This window comes from Haemaphysalis longicornis, unplaced genomic scaffold (genome assembly GCF_048455015.1).
Source record: "Haemaphysalis longicornis isolate Haplotype H1 unplaced genomic scaffold, Haemaphysalis longicornis Haplotype H1 scaffold_1, whole genome shotgun sequence".
Lineage (NCBI taxonomy): Eukaryota > Metazoa > Arthropoda > Arachnida > Ixodida > Ixodidae > Haemaphysalis > Haemaphysalis longicornis.
This window is the reverse complement of record NW_027526203.1, coordinates 445,906,968-445,928,159: the sequence shown is the minus strand read 5'-3', so window position 1 is coordinate 445,928,159 and position 21,192 is coordinate 445,906,968.

Below are 21,192 nucleotides of genomic sequence, written 5' to 3'. Positions count from 1 at the left end.
TCGATTTACGCGCGTCTTCGCCGTACGGCAGCGTTGGCATCGAGACAGCCGGTTTGGAGCAGTGGAACGCGGGGAATTTAAAATGATTTAACCAAACCTTTGGCGTCTTTGCCTTGGGAGGAGCGCGACGCAAGAGGAACAACAGTAGAGGTGAGCGGAAAAGCGAAGGGAGGCATTTACGTGGCAAAATTCGATAAGGCTATCGTCTTTTGACAACATTTGCAACGAAAGAAGCAGATACGCGGCCAATTTTTTGATGGAGGCGGAAAGCAAAAACGCCCTATGTGCGATATTTCAACGCACGATAAAGATCCCCAGATGGTAGAAATTAATCCGGAGCCCTCCACTACAGCGCGCCTCATCGCCTGCGTTGCGTTGGCATGTTAAACCCTACAATCAATCAATCAATCAATCAATCAATCAATCAATCAATCAATCAATCAATCAATCAATCAATCAATCAATCAATCAATCAATCAATCAATCAATCAATCAATCAATCACAGTCAATCAATCAATCAATCAATGAATCAATCAATCAGTCAATCAATCAATCAATCAATCAATCAATCACTTTTCCCTGATTTTAATATAGATCCTATCCTACCCAATTTACGTTGGGTATATATTTAGCTCTCTAGCTGTTCGTTTATACCATTTACCGATGCGTAGTGTAGCCGGGCGGGCGTATGTCTGCTTACACGGATTTTTTTGAGCCCCATTGTCTGCACACAATATTAAAGAAAAGGTATTCGATTTGTCCAGGTTAGAGGACATGTGATTCAAAACGTCTCGAAATAGGTTGCATATATATAGGGTTTAAAAGCTATGAATGCCGAAAATTCTCTTTTAACTATAAAGTTTACGAACTTTCTCAATTAAAAATGGCGGACGGTTGCAAAAACTCATATAGTTTTATAAATAAGAAATCTGGTAGTTAAACTACTGCTTTTCTAGTACACGCTTAAACTGTCCATCTACAGGGTCAGTCGTTAATTGTTTAACTTATAACTTGAGTGTCAGAACGCAGCATGTTTCTCCAGACGTACAGCACCACTAAAATGCTTGAATACACTGACGAGCCGGCTGTAATTGTAGCCAAGAGCTCACTTTTATGTTAGTTAAGCGATAACGCCCATGTGTTTGAGATTTGGGCGCACGTTAAAGATCCCCTGATTGTCAAAATTAATGCGAAGTCCTCCACTACTGCCCACCTCATCGTCTATGTAGCGTCAACCCGTGAAATCAATCAATCAATCAATCAATCAATCAATCAATCAATCAATCAATCAATCAATCAATCAATCAATCAATCAATCAATCAATCAATCAATCAATCAATCAATCAATCAACTTTTAGCTTAGTTACAATGAGACTTGTGGAGTCACTAAAACCTGAAGCACCCGCTGCGAAAGCCTTCAACAAAAACTCCATAGCTTCAATTCTGTTACCAGAATACGCAAGACCTTTTTTGAAGCGTTAATACGTTAATTACGGTCATTTTACTGGGATTACGACCCTTCGAAAACTTATTAACGTATGCAACTTCGTTAGAGTGACCCCCTCCGCCCTCCCACTTTCCGTTCCCTCCACGAAAGAGGTGTTTAAACTTTTCTTATCTTCGATAATCCCCAGTCTTGGGATCTAAAAGGCCCACCGTGGACGGGGCATAGGCCACTTCGTTTCCATGGTTGATAAGTTTTGAAATTCCGGAGGCGAAAATCAGGCGCTATTTTAAAGTTCTTAACCGTAGACGATTGAGGTTCTCGTAAACGTCTTTCAAAGATTCGCGACTTATTTCCCTAAACATGAAAATATTATTTAGCACCATTAGTGTCTTTTGGAAGCCACAAAACTTTTGTGTACTTCGCAGTACTGGTGACTTTGCAGAAAAAAATTACCGGACTCGTGTAACTTTTTCCATTATTTCATTAGGTAATCGTCTTCGTGATGTCATGACTTAGAGCCGATCCCGTTTGTAAAGACTAATAACACCAAGCGGTATTTGCGACTGGTGACACATGGATGCAATTCCCTGTGACGACTTGAGTTGTGTTCTCTTCGCGCAATTAAAACGCACTTTAAGCAAGTTTCTAGAGCTACAACTAAGCGCAAATAATTTTAAGGGCGAAGTGAACCGCTGTGATGGATTTTATTTGTTGTAGTATGGGTGAAGGAGGAGGAGGAGGAGGAGGAAGGGGGAGGTTATGATTTAGAATCACTACTCAGCTTTATCTATTCAGCAAGATTATTTTGCCTAGCAAAGAGAATTTCTTTTCAGGCAAGCGTCCCATTCTCGGGTTATGAATACATCTTTTGGAGGGGGGATTGATGGGAAGAAGAGGGGTATAAACTGGTTCATTCAAAAGTTTATTATTAAACAGCGCCTGGGTGATAAAGAGGGTAGTAACGTGTTTTACCTGAAAACCTAAGTCCTCAGCATATACATAACGTTCAGTCTAATTTTCAATGTTTCCTCATCAAGCGACTTTAGGATAGGCTATGCGGCCAAAATGCGCCCTTTCGAACATGCTCGAATACTCATCTTGCTTTTCGGCGGCCGCAGTTCAGCGGCACAGCCCCGGGAACGGTTTTACACGTGCGTAAAAACGTAATGATTCTGCATCCTACCTTCCTTTGAGGGATGACCGGTAAGTCAGTCTATATATATATCGAGTCTTTATCAATACACTAATCTCCTGTCCTCTGTAAACGGATTCTATCTGTACGTTTCTGAATAACTTGCGCATCATGATGATTGAGCGTATAGGCTCCACACTTCTCTGAACCTGTGTGTAGCACGTGTTCTCATGCAAAAAGGTTTTATCCGGTGCCTGCCGGGCCATGTCAATGGTCAGCGGGGGTTGGCATGACATGGTCGCTTCCACATAACCAGGCGAAAGGAAGAACAAAAGCAAAATGGTGCATCGGTTGCTCATGCCTTTGTTTTCTTTTGCAAAGTGTTTGACAGCCTGAAAAATCCGTCGCTGGCGCCCTGTAATTTTCCCACATACAGAAACATGATTTTTTTCGCCTATACTTTATTCCCACAGCGTTATCATTATAAAAAATGATTTCACCAACTATACCATTGTCCACAAATTGGCGCGCCTGGTTCAGGGTCCCTGTGCGTGTATTTATGCTGCAGGGCAGGGCTGCAAAGCGCCACGGAAATGGAGCGTGGACGCTGCATCTCGTGAGTGTATCCCTATGCTTGATGTAGTGTTCTTTCCTCGTCACGCGGTTTGTTCTTGCGTAAACAGTCTGCTTAGCAAATATGGTATTACCCGAGCTCCTCAACACTTTTCTCGTCGTGAAACCCCCGCCAAAGTTTTCCTTGGGGACAAAGGGTACCGCGAGGGGCGCCACCGCAAACCGGAGGAATTCGAGCGGCCGCCGCTGCTCCGTGCGTGCCGCCGCGCGGCAGAACCTTAAAGGGGCCATGCAAACAGAGCACAAGTTTGGTTCGTCGGAAAGATTCCCTCGTTAGAATCACCCCAAGACCACTTTTAACCACTTCTTTTCAGGTGTCATACCACAGGTTTCCGACGGATGTGGGCCTCAACAAAAAATGGATTGCGGCGAAGAGGGATGAGGGGCCACTATTTCGTGTCTCCAAGGCAACCAAAGTGTGCTCCTTGCATTTCCTCGCGACAGACTTCTACACAAATGTGGGAAGTGGCCATCGCCTGCTCCTGGAGTCATCCGTGCCGTCAATTTTCCGATTTCGTTCGACCAAGCCTCCTAGAAGAATGCCCCGTCAGCGAACTATTCCTGCCCCGAAGTCGAAAAATTGTGTAATGTTTCGTCTGCTGTTAATACACGGGCTTCGGGAGGGAAACGGACAGCGTCATGTTTATCCGCTAGAATAAAACTAGTTCTTCCGAGTTTCAATCAGCCAATTAAAAGGAAGTACGCAGAATCGCAAATTGCAAAGAAACGTGTTTTATTTCGTGCACACAAGATAGTTTTGCTTGGCTTCGGTGGCCATCCTTTTTCACACAGCGGAAGCACACTGAATTCTTTTTTCAGTTTTTTTTATTCCAAGAATATCCTAGTGCATACACGGTCCGGCATGATGGAGTTTGTGGTCTGCTGTTGAGGGAGTGCGTGCTTCGATTGGACTCCACCAGACATGTATGCATCTACGTGGTATGGCAATACATTCTGATGAGGTAGCGATGGTTCTGTCATCGGGTTACCTTGCGCCTGCTGCTTTATTGACGTTAGGATTACGCTGATTATAAACCAAATAGCCCGACAGCTACTTTCATGGACTTTCCGATTTTGTACACTGTTTTCTTGCCAACTGGCACCGGTGGATTTCGCACTTGCTAGCTGCAACTCCTGTGACGTTCTAGATTGGGGAACCTTTTTCCTCCATCCGCAATTGCAAACCGCGGTGTGCTTCCATTCTCTTCCGACCGGAATTGTGGAGGACTGTATGTCTTTGCCACGGCCCCATATATTGTCGACGGCGACCAGATTTTGCCCCTCTCTCTAGGTTTTTCCCATTCAAAATCAGCCTCCTATCGCTTTTTTTCACGACGCAACTGGCCTTCAGTCGTCATGCTGACTGGGGTATCGCGCAGTTTTTTCCTGCTGTATCTCCTAGGCGGAAACGCCTTTTTTACTTGACGGACTTTCTTCCGTTGGCGCGTCCATCTTCCGGCTGGCATGCTTTTTTAAGTAATCGAAAAAAATCGAGAGGAAAGACGAGAGAGAGAAATGGCCAGCTTTAACTACGTATATCGAAACATCGTTTGTTACCAAAAAAACTCACTACGTTAGGCTGCGCGTACCTGACAACGACGTGAGAACTCAACGCGTCGCGTTACGCCCAAATTTGGATCGTTGCACACCACACCTTGTCGCCCTTTCCCTCTACTGCGGATGAACCTGTGCGCAAGCGATTTGTAAACGAAACATCCCCCTCGCGAGGGGCACGATCAAATGCAGAGCATTTCCGGGGGCGCACGACGTTAAGTAGTTTGCGTTACGTTAATGTTGTTGCACTTGTGGCAACTGCTGACGCGAGAGCGTGGCGATGAGTGCGCTCCAGCCTCGCCGACACCCGCCTTTATCACGCCACGATCGCGCCACGCACGCGCGATGCTGATGTCACGATCACGCCACAGATGTTGTTGATCCTGCGACGCGCGCGTCCCCCCGCCTGTTGGGCGCGAACCGACCGCGGAGAGAGCGCGCGATGCGAGCGGAGAGTAGGCGAGGAGGAGCGGGGCTGACGAGAGAGCGCGGCGATGAGTGCGTTCCATCCTCGCCGACACCCCCCTTTATCACGCCACGATCGCGCCGAGAGGGCGCACCTGCGAGCGATGCGGACTACTACGGACGCCTAGAACGGGTGACATCGTGAGTTAAAGAAATGCTCTGCATTTAAAACAAGTTTTTACACAGTCTGACCGCCAGCCTCCCATCGACTTTCAATGCTGCGAGACAGGCACCCCTGGTGAGAACCAGCGTCCACTATAGGAAGTTGTGTTAGAAGGCGAGGAGAACGTGACTCATCCGCACTCTTCTTCCAGCCTCTGCGAGTGCAAATAAATGCTGCGCTTGAGGGGCAGCTCGCCGCAACCAAAGACAGGGAGGCAAAGCTTGAGGTGGACGTAGTGAGCACTAAACAGGCACTGGCAACGCAGGCCTTTCAGCCAAGCCACTGCACGTGCTGAACTCGCTAATGCCCAGTCAGAGCTAGCAGATGTAAGAGGGAAGCTCAAAGAAAAGCGCCTGGACCTCAACATGCTTCAAGATGAGCTAGTCACTACCCAGCAGTGCTTGCAAAAGTTGAAGGAGTAGCGTTTGACCCATTCGGAATTGAAAAATTCCAGCAAAGCGATGACGACATCTAATTTCACACTGGACTGCCTGACTACGAGGCTTTTGTAGACTTTCTCGAGTTCCTGGACGCTGGCGACAACGGCGAAAGTATAATACGCCACCACTACACCAGCACCACACAGAACGAAGGTTATAGGGGCCTACCACAAAAACACAAAAAGTCAGCGTACAGAACCAGTTGTTTATGGTTTTTTTAAACCTCCGAATTGCGTCTTTCACCAACATCTTGGACATTTGTTTGCTGTTTCCACGAGCACATTGTCTGGGCTACTTTCTTTATGGGTGGATTTTATCTACCTCCAGCTGGGAGAGCTGACCTTATGGTGGTCGCAGAAAGCTATTGACGAGGCAATGCCTTGGGCTTCTGTGGAGAATTACGCATCCACGTGCGTGTTGTTTGATGCAACAGGAATAAGGTGCGACGTGCCATCGTCATTTGTGACGTAGTCTGGCCTATACTCTTAAAATAAATCATCACACACTTTCAAGCAACTGGTTGGAGTGGCTCCTCCAGGGTACGTGTCGTTTGTTTCCGAGCTCTTTACGGGATGCACATCAGACAGGAAATGCGTGATACGAAGTGGTTTTATGGAGCGAGAGTTCGAGGAAGGAGACGCCATTATGCAGGACAAGGTCTTCCGAATTGATGACCTTGTGGAGGAGGTAAGTGTGAAGCTGAACATTCCACCCTTCCTTCGACGTGAGCAATTCACAGCCGTGGAGACCCACGAAAACCAGGACAGTGCTGCATTTAGGATACAGGTGGAAAGGTGGATCCAGTGTATCAAGTACTACCCCATATTTGATCGCCCGGTTTCGATTTCGTTGGCCCCGTTGGCTAATCAGATGTGGGTGATCTGTGCTGCCGTATGCTTCTGGCAGTCACCTATAATGCTGACGTCGGAACCCAACTAGCTGCAGTGTGCATTACAAATGCACATTATGGAGTTTTGTTTATGTACTGCCCAGTGGGCCAAGACGCATTAGCCGTTGAGTTCCTGACTTTTGTTTGAGGTAGAAAGTTGCTTTTTCAGAGAAGTGCTAGAGTGTGTTGTAGACACGATATTTGTTGGGGTTTAATACGCTGACGCTACACCTGAGCTATGCAGCACACCGTTGTGGAGGGCTTAGGATTAATTTGGACGACCTGGGTGTCTTGAATGTGCGTGGAAATCTTGACACTTAGGCAATTTCGGTTTTTGCATTAATCTGAAAAGTGGCCACTGTGGAAAGGAATCGAACCAGCGTTCCTGGGATCAGCATTACAACGCACTGAGGCAGTTTGGCGGGAGATTCAACTGGCCTATTGGAAAATTCATTCTTTCGACACAAATTCCACTTATCGATAGTGCGACCATTCCCGGATTTGTTGTTACACACTATCTGACAAGCTGGTTGCAGCAAGGCAAAGGGAGGTGTGGTGAAGTCTGTACAAAGTGCGATGAAGTACCGTCACATTGTACGTTCTTTTTGTTGATTGCACAAGGAGCCTACTTTCCATATCATGTGACACACATGTTACAGGCACTGAGTATTTTATGGTCTTCTTGTTAAGGTGTGCTTAATGCGGAAACGCAAAACCCATTCTCTCATGCACACTGTAAATTAAAAAAAAGGTAAACACGCACTAAATATGCCAACGGGCACCCTCCACTGCTCCGGCAAATCAGTGCACGCCATGTACTAGGGTACTTCTTGGAAGCCCTTGGACTGCAGAAGGGCAAGTGTCTGTAGCATGCCCATCAGGTGGTAGCAGGCAACCTTTCCTGCCGCATTCACAGTTCCCATCGGCCGCTTCCCCATGCTTCCCAACTGCGGCTATCGCGCTGTGCGGTGGTGCCGTCTTTTTCTTGCTGCGGTGGCAGTGCCCTCGGATGAACACGAGTCCACGGCAGAAAAGAAGCGTTCACAATGTGATGAGTACTCTTAAATTATACGTGCTACAAATGATACAACCTATACAAGCCCAGATGCTGCAATATGCGCCCTTAACCATACATAGTTTGTTAATGGTGGTATGTCTTAATGCGGCACCACCTAAACTACTACCTCTCTTTTTTTTTCGCTCGAACGTTCACCTCCTCCTCCTCTTCATTTCCTCACCCCCTCCGCCTTTGAATTCTTACTTCCCTGCTTCACCGGCATTAGCACCCGCCACTAACCAAGTTTAGATGAAGCAGATGAAAGGCCGCGGATATGACGAGTCTGTGCTCGTGCTTCTGAGCTGCAACACCACGTTTCCTCTCCTCATAAGGGCTGGCGCATTCGAAACGGGAGACTCGATAAGCGTTTTTTCACAGATCAGCTAGAAGAGGAAATCAAATGTTCCGGTTCCTCATGACTCATCTGCTCGTGTAATCGCGTACGTAGGTTGTTCGCACGGTAAAAAATCTCCTCAGAATTCACCTCTCCGCTTGCACGGAAGCGCTGTAACTCTAGCATGCCGCAGGAAAATCCGTAGACCGTTAGCAGCCGATCGAAGGAAGGAAACACTGCAGTTTTTCGTTCTGTCAATCGGCTGCTAACCGTCTACGGATTTTTCTGCGGCGCGCGTAAGAATGCTTCAGTTGTCGCGTTGTGAACACGGCGAGAAAAAAAGATTATGCAGAAATTCGGAGAATCATCTACTAATGCGTAGCATTCACATGCCGCTCTTATTGAGTGTGAGATTTTTACAGCCAAATTTTTGCGTTTTTCTATATCTTGTCCGACCAGTTACCTCCATTTACGTTTTTATAAGCATTAGAAGTGGAACATTCGCGAAATCTGCGGTATTGTGGAAATGGCGTTATACGGTTTGCTTTTTCCGTAATTGCTTGATATTTTTATTATTTTTAGTTTTTCAAAACTACGTCCGTCCAGCTATTTACATTTACGTTATTAAAACAATCACATTTGGAACTTTCGCTGAATCTCCATTATTGTGGAAATGCAGTGCGTTACATGGTTCGCCATTTCAGTAATGTTTTTGTTATCTTTTACGTTTTCAAAATTTCGTTCGGCAAATAATCTCTATTTACGCTATTAGAACGATTACAGGCACAACTTTTCCGAAATCTGCATTGTTGTGGAAATGCAGGGCGTTAGACGGTTCGCCAGTTTCCGTAATTGTTTTATATTTTTTATTTTTCTTAGTTTTCCAAATTTTGATCGACCTATTATCACCATTTGCTCAATTATAACGATTGCACGTGAAACTTCCTTGAAATCTCCAGTATTGTGGAAATGCCATGCGTTATACGTTTTGCCATTTTCGGTATTTTTCTTATATATTTTTTATTTTGTAGTTTTTCAAAATTTCGTCCTACCAGTTATCTCCACTTACGTTATTATAACGACTACATTTGGAACTTTTCAGAAATGTGCATTTTTGTGAAAATGAGGGGCCTTACGGGGTTCTCCAGTTTCCGTAATTATTTTATATTTTCCTTAACCTTATGGTTTCTCAAAATTTTGTTCGACAAATTGCCTCCTTTTACTCTATTTTAACGATTACAGTGGAATTTTCGCGGAATCTGCAGTATTGGGTAGATGCAGGGCGTTACACGTTTCGCCATTTTCGACATTTCTTTTTTTTTTTTATTTTTAAGCTTTTCAAAATTTCGTGCGACCAATTATCCCCATTTACGCTATTATAGGGATTACAGATGGAACTTCCGCGATATCTGCATTTTTGTGGAAATGTGGAGCGGTACACGGCCCTGCATGTGGGGGTACTCGGTAAAGAATGCTGCGCATTAAGAAAGGCGTCTGGACGGGTCACCATTTTAGTTCGCAATGCTGCTCAACAATTTTTCACAAGCAGTTATGCTGCAGCGGCTGAAAGACAGCCGCAAAGGCGAAGGAAAAAGTCTTACCTTTGCTGGGAGCTTTTAGTCTCCACCGGAAGCACGTGTGACTTTACGCTGAAGTTATCTTCTCTAGAAAATTCTTTTGGTTCCCGACCTGCTCGAGTAAAACTAGACGAGCTTCTCCTTCCTCAGTGGAGGTAGGCAAGATAAAATGTTCTCCCATCCGATGATAAGGAAAACAATCTCACCAGAACTTGCCATGCTATCTCACGAAGAGCGAGCGGGCGAGAGAATTAAGACTTCCAGACTTTCCTTTACCATCGCCGCGGCGCACAGTGTTACCAGCAGCCACACTGTTGACACCTTTTTGCAAGGGGTGGGCGCGCAGTTCCTCCTGTACCATCCGCGGATAAGTGTTTTTGTCCGCAAGCAACCCGCCTTGGCATCGAAAAGCAATGCAGTCCCTTTGGTATTATCAAAGAACTTTTCCCTCGTGATCATCCGCTTCCCGAATCTGTATATATCTAAGGATTTCTTTGTATCCATCCTCTTTTTCCAGGTCGTTGTCTTTTATTCTTTCGCATCATTTTTTATTGCGTTGGTCGTTTACCCTGCGCTACCAGGTTTCATTTACTTTGTTCTGAGCGTCCTGGTTTTTTTCCTCTAGTGTGTGTACACGGTTTTCATGTAAAGATACGGTAACACTCTGGCCGCCCACCAGTATGGAAGCGGCTCTGGCCGCGGCTCAGTATTGAAGCGGCATGTGGGAGGACTGACGGTAAGCAGGGCTGCCAGCCTAATGACGCACTGGAAGTTCGTTTGAATACCCGCTCTTGTGACTTCATGGCAGGCGTCACGAAAACACGATTTGGTGAGAGAATCAAAATGTTAACGTAAATTGAGCAATTTCTCAGTGAATACGGCATCGCGTGCTGCCGGACAAGCGCTGGGGGCACGGTTCGCAACCCCAAGTACTGCGACGTAGTCTGGCAACATCAGTCAAAACAAACAAAATGGCGTCGCAAAACAGGTCCGCCGTCGCAGCTTCGCTTGCTGCCGTAGTAAATTCTTAGACGGCAGCGTTGATTCGCGTTGTTTTGGCGAGGAAGAGCGCGTGATTTCAGCCGACGACCTTATCTTGATCGGCGCCCGTCAAAGATCGGATCTAGGAAAACGCCGAGATCGTCGCTATGTTCATGCAAAGCTCGTGTGTGACCGAGGAACCACGTCGCATTTCACTCAAGAGAGGCTGCCTCTCTAGCGAGCCAAAAATCGGAGAAAGGCAGTGCTCGTGCGCACCAGGGCTATCAGAGAAGTGCGAGCACGTTGGTGCAGCTCTCATCCACTGCTACAGGTAGTTCGTGTAGATTTAACTACCACTGTTCGGGCTGTGATACAACTTCTCCGTAGCCTCATGAATAATGATCTGGTGAGAGCACAAACTGCAGAAAAAATATGAGTCCTAAGAAACAGGTTAATAAGAACACTTTCGGTGTTTTGTTTCTTGCCATTGCGCTCGTATTGGTGGCGCTAGGTGGGCTTAGAAGCGCAGCACCCGCATATGGCTAGACTGGACGAGAGCGCGTTCGGAAAAAAATGCGGGACACGTGTTCTGTTACGTCTGGGCTGATTTTTAGACTTTGCCTTGTATTGTGTGCTGTCGAACTGCGTCGGGTATGTAGTGGGCTGTATTCCGGATTGTGGCGAAATACAGAAACGCCGTAAATAAGAGGTGTGGCCGTTTAGCTCGTGAATTTCGGTAGTATCGATAGGATGAAGTGTCGGGGCTTCATAACCAGCGGCGAAATGAACGACAATCACCGTAGAATTTAAACAGATTTTCCCGTGACATTACATTAGCAATGAATTCAGTAAGTTTGGTACAAGCTGTGTCACTGTGTGTAGTTCCGCAATGCCACCCGGTTTTTTTCCCACTGGTATACCTGCCTTCGGTTTGTTAAATATCCCTATTATAATTTATGTCGCAATATATTCACTTTAAATGATTTGAAACAAATATGTTGTCAATTTACAACTGTGTTGCTCTAATATGTATAAGGAGTCAGTTATTCCCGTGTTTGATCTACGTAAGTTGACTTTCAATATTTTTACGTGTTCCATAATTCAGTCACACGTAAGGGTCAGGGCACACATTCACATATTGCTATGGAATAAAAACGTTTGTATGCTCAACCTCACGTTGTCGGTAATCTTACCATTACCTGGCAGGTAAGCCGCTTTCTGACCTATGCACGTTGTACAACAGATCTAAAAGTAAACATCCTGCGAGACTTAACTCAGCAAGTTTAGCAACCGCCTTGCTTGGGCGTTTCGCAGTTAGCTGTTAAATTGACTCTTATTCTTGGCATCTGGTTGTAGTCGCATGCTGTAAAAGCGTTTAAAAACTCGTGACTCCACTCAGGAACTAATGCATGATTCAGTGCTAAAAGCAAGGGGACTATTTCCAGAAAATAATAGAACTTTGAGTTAACTCGGCTTGTTCTACCAGAGCTCGCAGTCCTGCAAGTGTGCAAGGGTTGAGTTAACAGGAGTTGAGTGGAGATATTCAAGAATATCCATTTTTTGTAAACGTAACGCACACTTGAGTACAACTTGGTATGTAATAATCAGTGTTTCTGTTGTTTTTCAGGCTTGGACTGTTCATGAGCAACTGCTTTATTCTTTCATATAACCCGTAACCCTACTCTAGCAACCAGTGATGGTATCCGGTGAAGGAATAACATGCTAACCATCTAGGGTGTAAACAAATTTGTTTACAAGTGCTCCTGATTTAAGTTGAGCAGCGTTGTAAATTATCACACGAGCTTGAGGGGCCGGTTTTGCAATGGAAGTACGAGTGTCTTGTTCTTGAGGAGTGAAAGTTGGCTCCCGTGCGCATCCTGCAAAATAGAGAAAAGAAAAAAAAGGAAGTTGTGGCGCCAACTGAGCAATACTGTGTTTTCATCAGGTAACTAGCAGAAAGAAGCTTTGTACTTTACTCTGATCATGAATATGACAAACAGCGTTGTTTATTTGAAAGGTTCACGATAGATAGATAGATAGATAGATAGATAGATAGATAGATAGATAGATAGATAGATAGATAGATAGATAGATAGATAGATAGATAGATAGATAGATAGATAGATAGACAGACAGACAGACAGACAGACAGACAGACAGATAGATAGATAGATAGATAGATAGATAGATAGATAGATAGATAGATAGATAGATAGATAGATAGATAGATAGATAGATAGATAGACAGACAGACAGACAGACAGACAGACAGACAGAGAGACAGGCAGATAGATAGATAGATAGATAGATAGATAGATAGATAGACAGACAGACAGACAGACAGACAGACAGACAGACAGACAGACAGACAGACAGACAGACAGACAGACAGACAGATAGATAGATAGATAGATAGATAGATAGATAGATAGATAGATAGATAGATAGATAGATAGATAGATATATAGATAGATAGATAGATAGATAGATAGATAGATCTTTAATAAAGTCTGGCGATGTTATCCGGCCTAAAAATGCCTAACTTGCTACTCCAGTTGATGACGTGATGAAGATGATGGTGATGATGTTGAAGAGCTTGATGCGCACAGAGACGTTGAATTTTTTACAGAGACTGGTCTAGACCTGTGTGTTGCAGGTACTCTATCATAGCTTTTGTAGCCCGTAAAGCACGTTTGGGGAATGCCCGCAGTCCTAAAACGTCTTTTAATGTAATGTCCACGGAAAGCGGCAGTCCCAAAGATAATGCGAGGGACACTCTTAGCGCACTAAATCGAGCACATTCACAGAGCAAGTGCTGGAGGGTTTCTCGCACATTGCAGTGCGGGAAGAGTGACGACGTAGTCCGTTTCATCTCAAAGAGGAAGTTGCGTGTGTATAAACATTCAACCGCATGCGGTGTAGAATGGCTTCTACCCGCTTGGAGAGTTCTGGTGGCATTTGGAATTTGCAATTTCGATCGATGCAAGATGGCGGCGCGTACGGACTTGATACGTCATCCCAGGTTGCTCGCTGCATGCTCCATGCACGCTAGATGCAAGACCCGATGCATCTTTCCTTGGAGAATGGGATGGATATTGCCGATGCAGGATGGGTGTGCGCAATGGATGCAGCAATGTCCGCCTTCACTTTGCCAATTATGCCACAATGGGCTGGAATGAATTGGACTGCTTTGTGATGGTGCACTTGTAGAGCTTGGATAATAGGGCGTGTATGTAAGACACAAGCTGATCTTTTGGAAATGACGCTAGACATTGAAGATCAGCCCTGAAGTCTGTGAAGATAGCCCACTCTTGTGCGGGCTGCTTGGTGATGTGAGCGAAAGACACCCTCAGAGATTCAAGTTCTGTCCATAGTTGATGTTTGGTGACTGAGCATATTGGCACTCATGTTGGTGCGTGATGACGGTATACACACCCAGTTAGTGGATGATGTGGATGACACTAACCCATCTGTGTACACATGAGTGTGGACTTTGTATGTCCGCGAAATATATCCCAGAGCGAAGAACGTTACGGCGGGAGCCGGAACATGCTCCTTCCTCGTGATGCCGGGCACAGTAGTCGTGACTGGCATGGGCAGGAACATCCAGGGCGGGTGCTCAGGTGGAGCAGGCTCTTGATATACATTTGACAGAAATTCACGCACTTCGTTCACCCAGCTTGTCGCTAAAGGATGGTCCCGCTATCTTGCCACGATCCGTAGACGCGCACGAAGCAATTTATGCGTGCTTAAAGCGTGTAGCGAGAGCAGCCTACATTCTGTCAGCGTTCCGATGGTAGAGGTTGTCTTCGAAACGCCAATGCACACTCGGAGGTTTTGAGGTCGCATACTCTCTATTACGTTGACAGTTCCTTTTGATAGAGGGACCAAAGCAGGGTTACTGTAACGCATCAGGCCAACCCAAACCGAGCCCTTGTTATAGCCGGAGAAGAGAATTGACTGAACAGCCGCCGGTGTTGGGGGACAGCAGGACAGCATACGGATTATGCGGGCGAATGAAGTAATCTTGTCCTTGAGGGGGGGGGGGGGGTGAACATGACGCCAAGTGAGATTACTATCAATTGTTACTCCCAAGAAAGGTTCAGAAGTCATCGTCTTGCTGCAATTTTGGTCGATGGGGACATTGCCGTCATCACAAAAGAGTCATTGCTTCACGGAGTCGCTTTCAAATGATCTGCATCCTGCACCTTAATATGATGTGCCAAGGGCTCTGTGACATATTTGAAGGAACAACTAAATATTAGCAGTCAGAAGAGTGACTCGACATACCGTAATGAGAAAACCGAAATATTGGAAGCACTGATCAGGCCTAAAAAAACTCTGCTAAACATTTTATGTGTTGCTGCGCAATGTTGTAGCAATGAGCTTTGTTGGATGGATGGATAGTTCGAATTATTTGAGGTTGTATGAACGCTCAGTACTCTTTTAAGATAACAGCAGGTGCAATTCGCTCATTTCGTTATTTAATAAGTTTTGGCGGCGCAACGCAATTGACATCAGCTTCGTAACGCGAGGAAACCAGGCTATACCTAGACCAGGGGAAGCGGTCATGTTTTCGGAGCCTCTGTTTGGGTGCGTGACGCCGTGACTCCGTACAAGCTACAAAGACAAGTTGGGCCCCTTAAGTACTCCGCACTTAGCCCTACAGGACAGAAGCTCACAGTAAACCTATTTTATGCAAAGAATCATCTCATTATATATACAAAGCATACTGATGAAATGGCTGGCATAGCCAAACTGTCTTGTCACTTTTTGCGACAACCTTCGGTAGCTCATTACTACAGATAGATAGAGAGAGTAAACTTTATTAAAGAGAAAAGAGCCAAGTTGTCGGTTTCCTCAGTCCAGGACCCCGTTGGAGCGTCCAGCCATGTTACCCCAGTGAATCAGGTGAAGCTGTTCTTCGAAGCTCGAGCTGGCCAGTTCTCCCTCCCACTGCTCAAGCGAGGAGTTAGAAATCGCGGGAAGTGAAGGGTTGAGCTGGCACTCCCACACCATGTGGTATAAAGTGCAGGACGCTTTGCAGAATGGAAAGTGCGTGTCGTATTGCATAGGCCAGATGAAGTGCAGCTTACTCACACGAGGACAGATGTTCGTTTGCAGAAAACTCTAGCAGCACTCCTCTTTCTTGCTGAGAGAAGTGTGCGCAGGGGAAAGCGTAACCCGGCCCAGCCTGTAGAATGGCGTGAACTCCTGGAATGATGTCAAGGGGATGGGCGTCTCTAGGCAACTCTCTCGCGGCGCTCGGCTGGTTAGACGTCGAACAGCCTCGTGGACAAAGACATTTCCGCGGAGAGAAGTGTGAGCCGGTGTCTAGACAACCGATACCCTTTCCTTTGGAGGTTTCCGGCTCAAGATCTTCATTGCGATGTGTGAGATGAGGCCTTGGAGGTAGTTCCTACACGCTGACTGAGAATCCGTGATGATTACTTCCGCAGGTTTTTCCGTTATCGCCAGTGCTATACCTACCTCTTCGGCCTCTAGCGTCGTTACTTTCGGTAGAGTCAGGCTTCGTGACGTGGCTGCCTATCTTCGTTACGGTCGCTACCATGGCTGCGTGTGTTGCATAATCTTCGGCGTCAGTATAGTAAACATTTTAGTGGAAGCCATATTTTTTTCTCCAGGGCTCTAACTCGCGCCTATCTCCGTCCCTCATGGAGCTACGGGAGCATGTTTCTTGGAAAGGGGGCCACTGTGATGTTTCGGCGTAGTTCGCCAGGGATATTTTGTGGGGATTCTGGAGGGTGATCATGGATGTTCATGCCCAGTCTCAGCAGAAGGGCCCTGCCCGCATCCGTCCTTGATAGCCGGTAGCGCTGAATGAGCAGGTGGCCCTCAATCAGCTCGTCCACAGTGTTGTGAAGCCCAAACTCGAGGAGACAGTCTATGGAGGTGTAGGACGGCAAACCCAGCGCTTGATTGTACACCTTTCGCAAGAGCCCATCCAACTTGTTCTTCTCAGTCGTAGTTAGTAAAGTACAGGGAGTCACATAGGTGAACCTTGAGACGGCGAATGCCTGGACAAGTATGAGTGTGTCAGCTCTCCTTCATGCCTCTTGATTTTACCATGATCTGGCGAACCATGTGAGCATTTGAAAGTGTGCAATCTTGAGAGGGGCTTGGCGTCCGGACAGAAAGTCCCTGACGTAGGTGTACGTGCGGGTTCCACATCCGTGTTCATTGAGATTAGTCAGTATGTCTTCGTGAGTGACGTCGTCAAAGGCCGCTTTTAAATCAAGCGCCAGCATGGCCTTAGGTTTGTGTCTGTTGGCGCGATCTATGATGTTATCCTTCAATTGCAGCAATACACCTTGCGTCGACAGGTGCTCCATGAACCCATACATGGTTCGTGGCAATTGCTTCGTGTCTTCGAGGAAGTTTTGCAACCGGTTGTGCACGTCGTGTTCGAGCAGCTTCCCGATACACGGCGTGAGCGATATTGGCCGTAGGTTTTCGATGCCGGGGTCCTTGTTTGGTTTAGGTATTAAGCGGACCCCAGCGGATTTCCATTCGAGTGGTATAGTTCCGCACTCCCAGCAGCCAGTTTAGTAGCGCGTGAGGGATGCGATAGAGGCTTCATCTAGGTTGGTCTAAGCTTTGTTTTTGATTTGGTTCTGACCTTGCGTGGTATTTAGGCGGATTTTCTGAAGCGCTGCTTTTACCTCAGCCTTCGCAATGGGCGCACGCAATTGCGGGTTTGGATGTTCAGTGTAATCAGGGGTCGCGTAAGGGGGGTACGTGGGCAGGTATTTCTGCTGCAGTTTGCCTAGCAGATCCTCTTGCGATCCCTCGAAGTTGTGGATAATAGTCTGATTTATCTTGGAAGTCACGCTTTTGCCTTTTGCAGGATAAGTGAGGTATCTCAGCAGTTTCCAGGTTTTGATGCGCTTTCCAGTTTCCAGGTTTTGGATGCAGGTTTTGGATGCCCCAACATGAGATTCGGGCACATGACTCTGGACCCACTATTGCCCAGGCTGGTAGGTGCAGTCCAGTCGTTGAGGAGCATGAGCTCGTGCTCTGCACTGGAAGCCATGAGTTCGTTTCCTAGCCTATTTGAGTAGTGGTATCCCCATACCGGGTGGGCTGCAATGAAGTCGCCTAAAACTAGTAAGGGACATGCGTCATCCATCTGTACTGCTTGCTGTATCAGACTGCGGAGCTCCGACAGCTTCCTCTTTGGCCTGCAGTATAAGTTAAGAATAAAAATGCTATTTCCTTTCCCGGGTATATGAGGTATCAGCTCTGTGAGAGTTCCCTGCGTTCCGGATTAGCGTAGCGTATGTTGCACTGCCGTTCCTCTCTTGCTGACAAGCATGTTAGTGTCACCCCGTTCCTTGTCACCGTGTGTGACGTAGCAGTAGAGTCTGGCATACGAGTTGGCTTCTTGCAGTGCGATCGCATCCGGTTTGTCTATGGACGACTCAATGTACTGTGAGAGTATCCCAAGTTCTCCTTTGATGCTTCTCGCGTTCCTTTGCCACACTATAAGTTTTTGCTCTTGCCCCCCCTTGCTGCTATCCATGAATAGGTCGAGTGAGGTCTGCCTGGTCATGGGTATATTGCGAGGACGGACGAAGATATGGCTTCTCCCTACGTGAAGTTCACGCCGCTGATGCGCTTTAGATTTCCAGTGCGTCTAGTCTGCTTAACATAAGGGGGATGGGCTGATGGAGTTTAGCTATGCCATCCGTCATGGTTTGCACCACTTCATTTAGCTTGTCGGTCAGGTTCTCCTATCCCTTTGTTTTCTGCATCTCTGGCGTCTCACTACGTGTTGGCGTGTCATTCTGCTTGTTGTTGTCATCTATCTTGACCGCTTCTCCGCTCCTTCGCTCGTTTACGGAGGGGGGGGGGGGGGGGTCGGTTTCGCCTGCGAGGCAACCAGAGCGATTGTAGCTCTGAGTATTGCTCTTTCTTTCTTAAGGGCTTCCATTTGCGACTATAGCTTATTGCATTCCTCACATTTGGGCTTAGGGAGTTGGGCAATGGCAGGACAACTTGAGACAAGCTCACCTATGAAGTCTCGGAAGCTTGAGCCCTCAAGTCTCCTCAAGCTACTGGTAATTATTATGGGATGTATATCTTGACAGTTGTTTTAGGGAAGAATATACAGCGTTGTTCTAAAGCCATTACAAGTGTCCTGTGATGACGCCTGAATCACGTGAGAAAAAACAAGCTTATTTTGCCTAAGCAGCATTTCAAAGCAATTGTAAAGTGCAAAATGAATATAACGCATGCGGCCACTTTCAGTTTTCGGGTTTTGGGGTACTGCACCTTCATTTCATTCTTTCTGCCGCTGTGAAAAATCAGCAGACGATTCAAGCTCCGGGCGGGTTCAAGCCACGGGTGCTTTAGTGCTGTCCGCTCGTTTATATGGACACTTTCAGTTTCCTACAAAATGTTGGGCAAGGCAGGATTCTCGCTTAAAAAAACATCTACATTCGATGGCTGAGTATTCCAGTGTGGAGAACGTTCGCATTAAACGTTCATACTGTTAGTTGAGTCTGTCACGCGAAATGTAGGAGAGCCGTTAGTAATGAGAAAATAGGCCCATTTATTACAAATAAATAAGGGGTGATCTTCGGGGTGCGCTGAATAAATAAATAAAAACAGATCTGACTAGGAGCGCATGAGCTTCATCCGGGAACAGTGTCGGCGCTGATGTTCCATGAAGGTAATAAATACTCAGCAACAATGAGGAACTAAGCACGCGAAATAAATAACGAGCACTGCTGCAGGGGCCGCTGGTTGGTGCGCAGAGGCCATCATCACAGGGAAACGGTTTCTTCAACGCGAGCCGCACACGATGTTCACAAGCGAGTCTTGCTTGGTCGTGGACACAACACGGCCGGACGGCTCGTGAAAATCGCCCGTTTTTGTTCCGTTCCAAGCCTGGTAGTGTGCGACGCGGCACCCTTTTCTCCGCCTAGGCGTGGTGGCCCGTCACGGAATGTGGCTCTATCTGGCTCGGCACTCGCACTCGGTGTGGTTGTCGAAGACGAGCGTCTCCACCCATAGGCGCCGATTGTCGCCGTGGGGCCCGCGCACGACGAAGTGGAGGACGATCTCTTCGATCGTCTTGGGCTGGCAGTGCTCCTCCTTGTTAGCGCAGCAGCCCGTGTCCGGGGCGCACCGGTGAACCAGCGTGCAGTGGGGCACGTACACCTGCGCACACGAAACGAAGAGAGCGGCCCCGTTAGCCAAGGCTCGCGCACGCCAGAATACGCGTTCATCGAACAGCAAGCACGCGCGAGAAAATGTGTGTGGAAGTTTTCAATGTGTTATCATTCTTAAATGGCTCGCCGCAGAAATATGCCCGTCAATCTGAAATGCGGGGAACGATTCGCTGCATAGGTATATATGGGTCATTGAATAAACTGGCCAACGGTAGTGCACGTAGATTCAAGGCGTATTTAATAAAACGCCCTTTATTTGATGACCCTTGGGACTTCAAGGCAAACTGGAAAAAAAGTATCCTACACACTAGTTTCTGAATATTGCCGCTCGTGAGTTGCTGCAAAATTGTTTATCTTAAATGCGAAGGGCTTCTCTGGACCTCATGGAAACAATACTACTACTGACGGTATTTAAGATGAAAGTACAAGATTTGAGGTCTTCGGGTTTCTTTTATGGCAGCGCTTATCATGAGTAAACTATGACAGCAGGTGTGCGTGTTAGAGTTTGCAATTCACGGTAACCCGTGCCTTTTGAACCAGATTTATTGATTGATAGGCTTTACTGAGTAAGGGTCTGGGAAAAGGGGAGTATGGGGCGTTGAAAGGTTTAATCGTTATTGTCGATTCTTGCTTAAAAGGCAGTTAATTTCAATGTTTAATCATAATTCGTCTGTATACTATAGCCAGGCCACGCGCACGTATTTCTAATATTTTCCCGACATGCGCACCGGCGTTATGAACGAAAAATACAACTTGCGCGCCCGTGGCTGCCGACACCCCGCTTAACTGCGCCGGTGTCACCGCGCAATTAGGCGTCTTGTTTCGGCACGCAGCGCGTCAAGGAGCCTCGCTCCACGGAGGAACCCACCCGCTTGTCGTGGGCCCTTGGAGGGGGGCCCCTTGGGGTGTTTACTCAGATTCCTAATGTAAAAGCATTCCGCCAGGAAGTCTTGAGGCCGATCGTATCATATGCTGGTGTAATGATCCCAAGTTCAAAACACAGCCGAAGCTGCAAGACGTTTTTCTTTGTTCTCGTGGTGGGTTTTTCGGGATGTCTAAGGAGAAGAGGAGGGAGGCCTGGAGTTGGGAATTGAGATCCTCAGAACCACCACCCTATCTCTACGCAGAACGGGTGGGGAAGGGTGGGGGAGAGGGTAACGATTAGGATTTCCGTAGGTGTTCGAATATACAAACCACCCCCTCACCAAGCCCCCCATGAGAACGTGCCTGGTTCAAGATGCTTGTTTTTCTATGAAGCGCTTCATGGCAGCGTGCCTCATGGTCCTCACTAAGTTTACTACACTTTAGACATAACGAAACA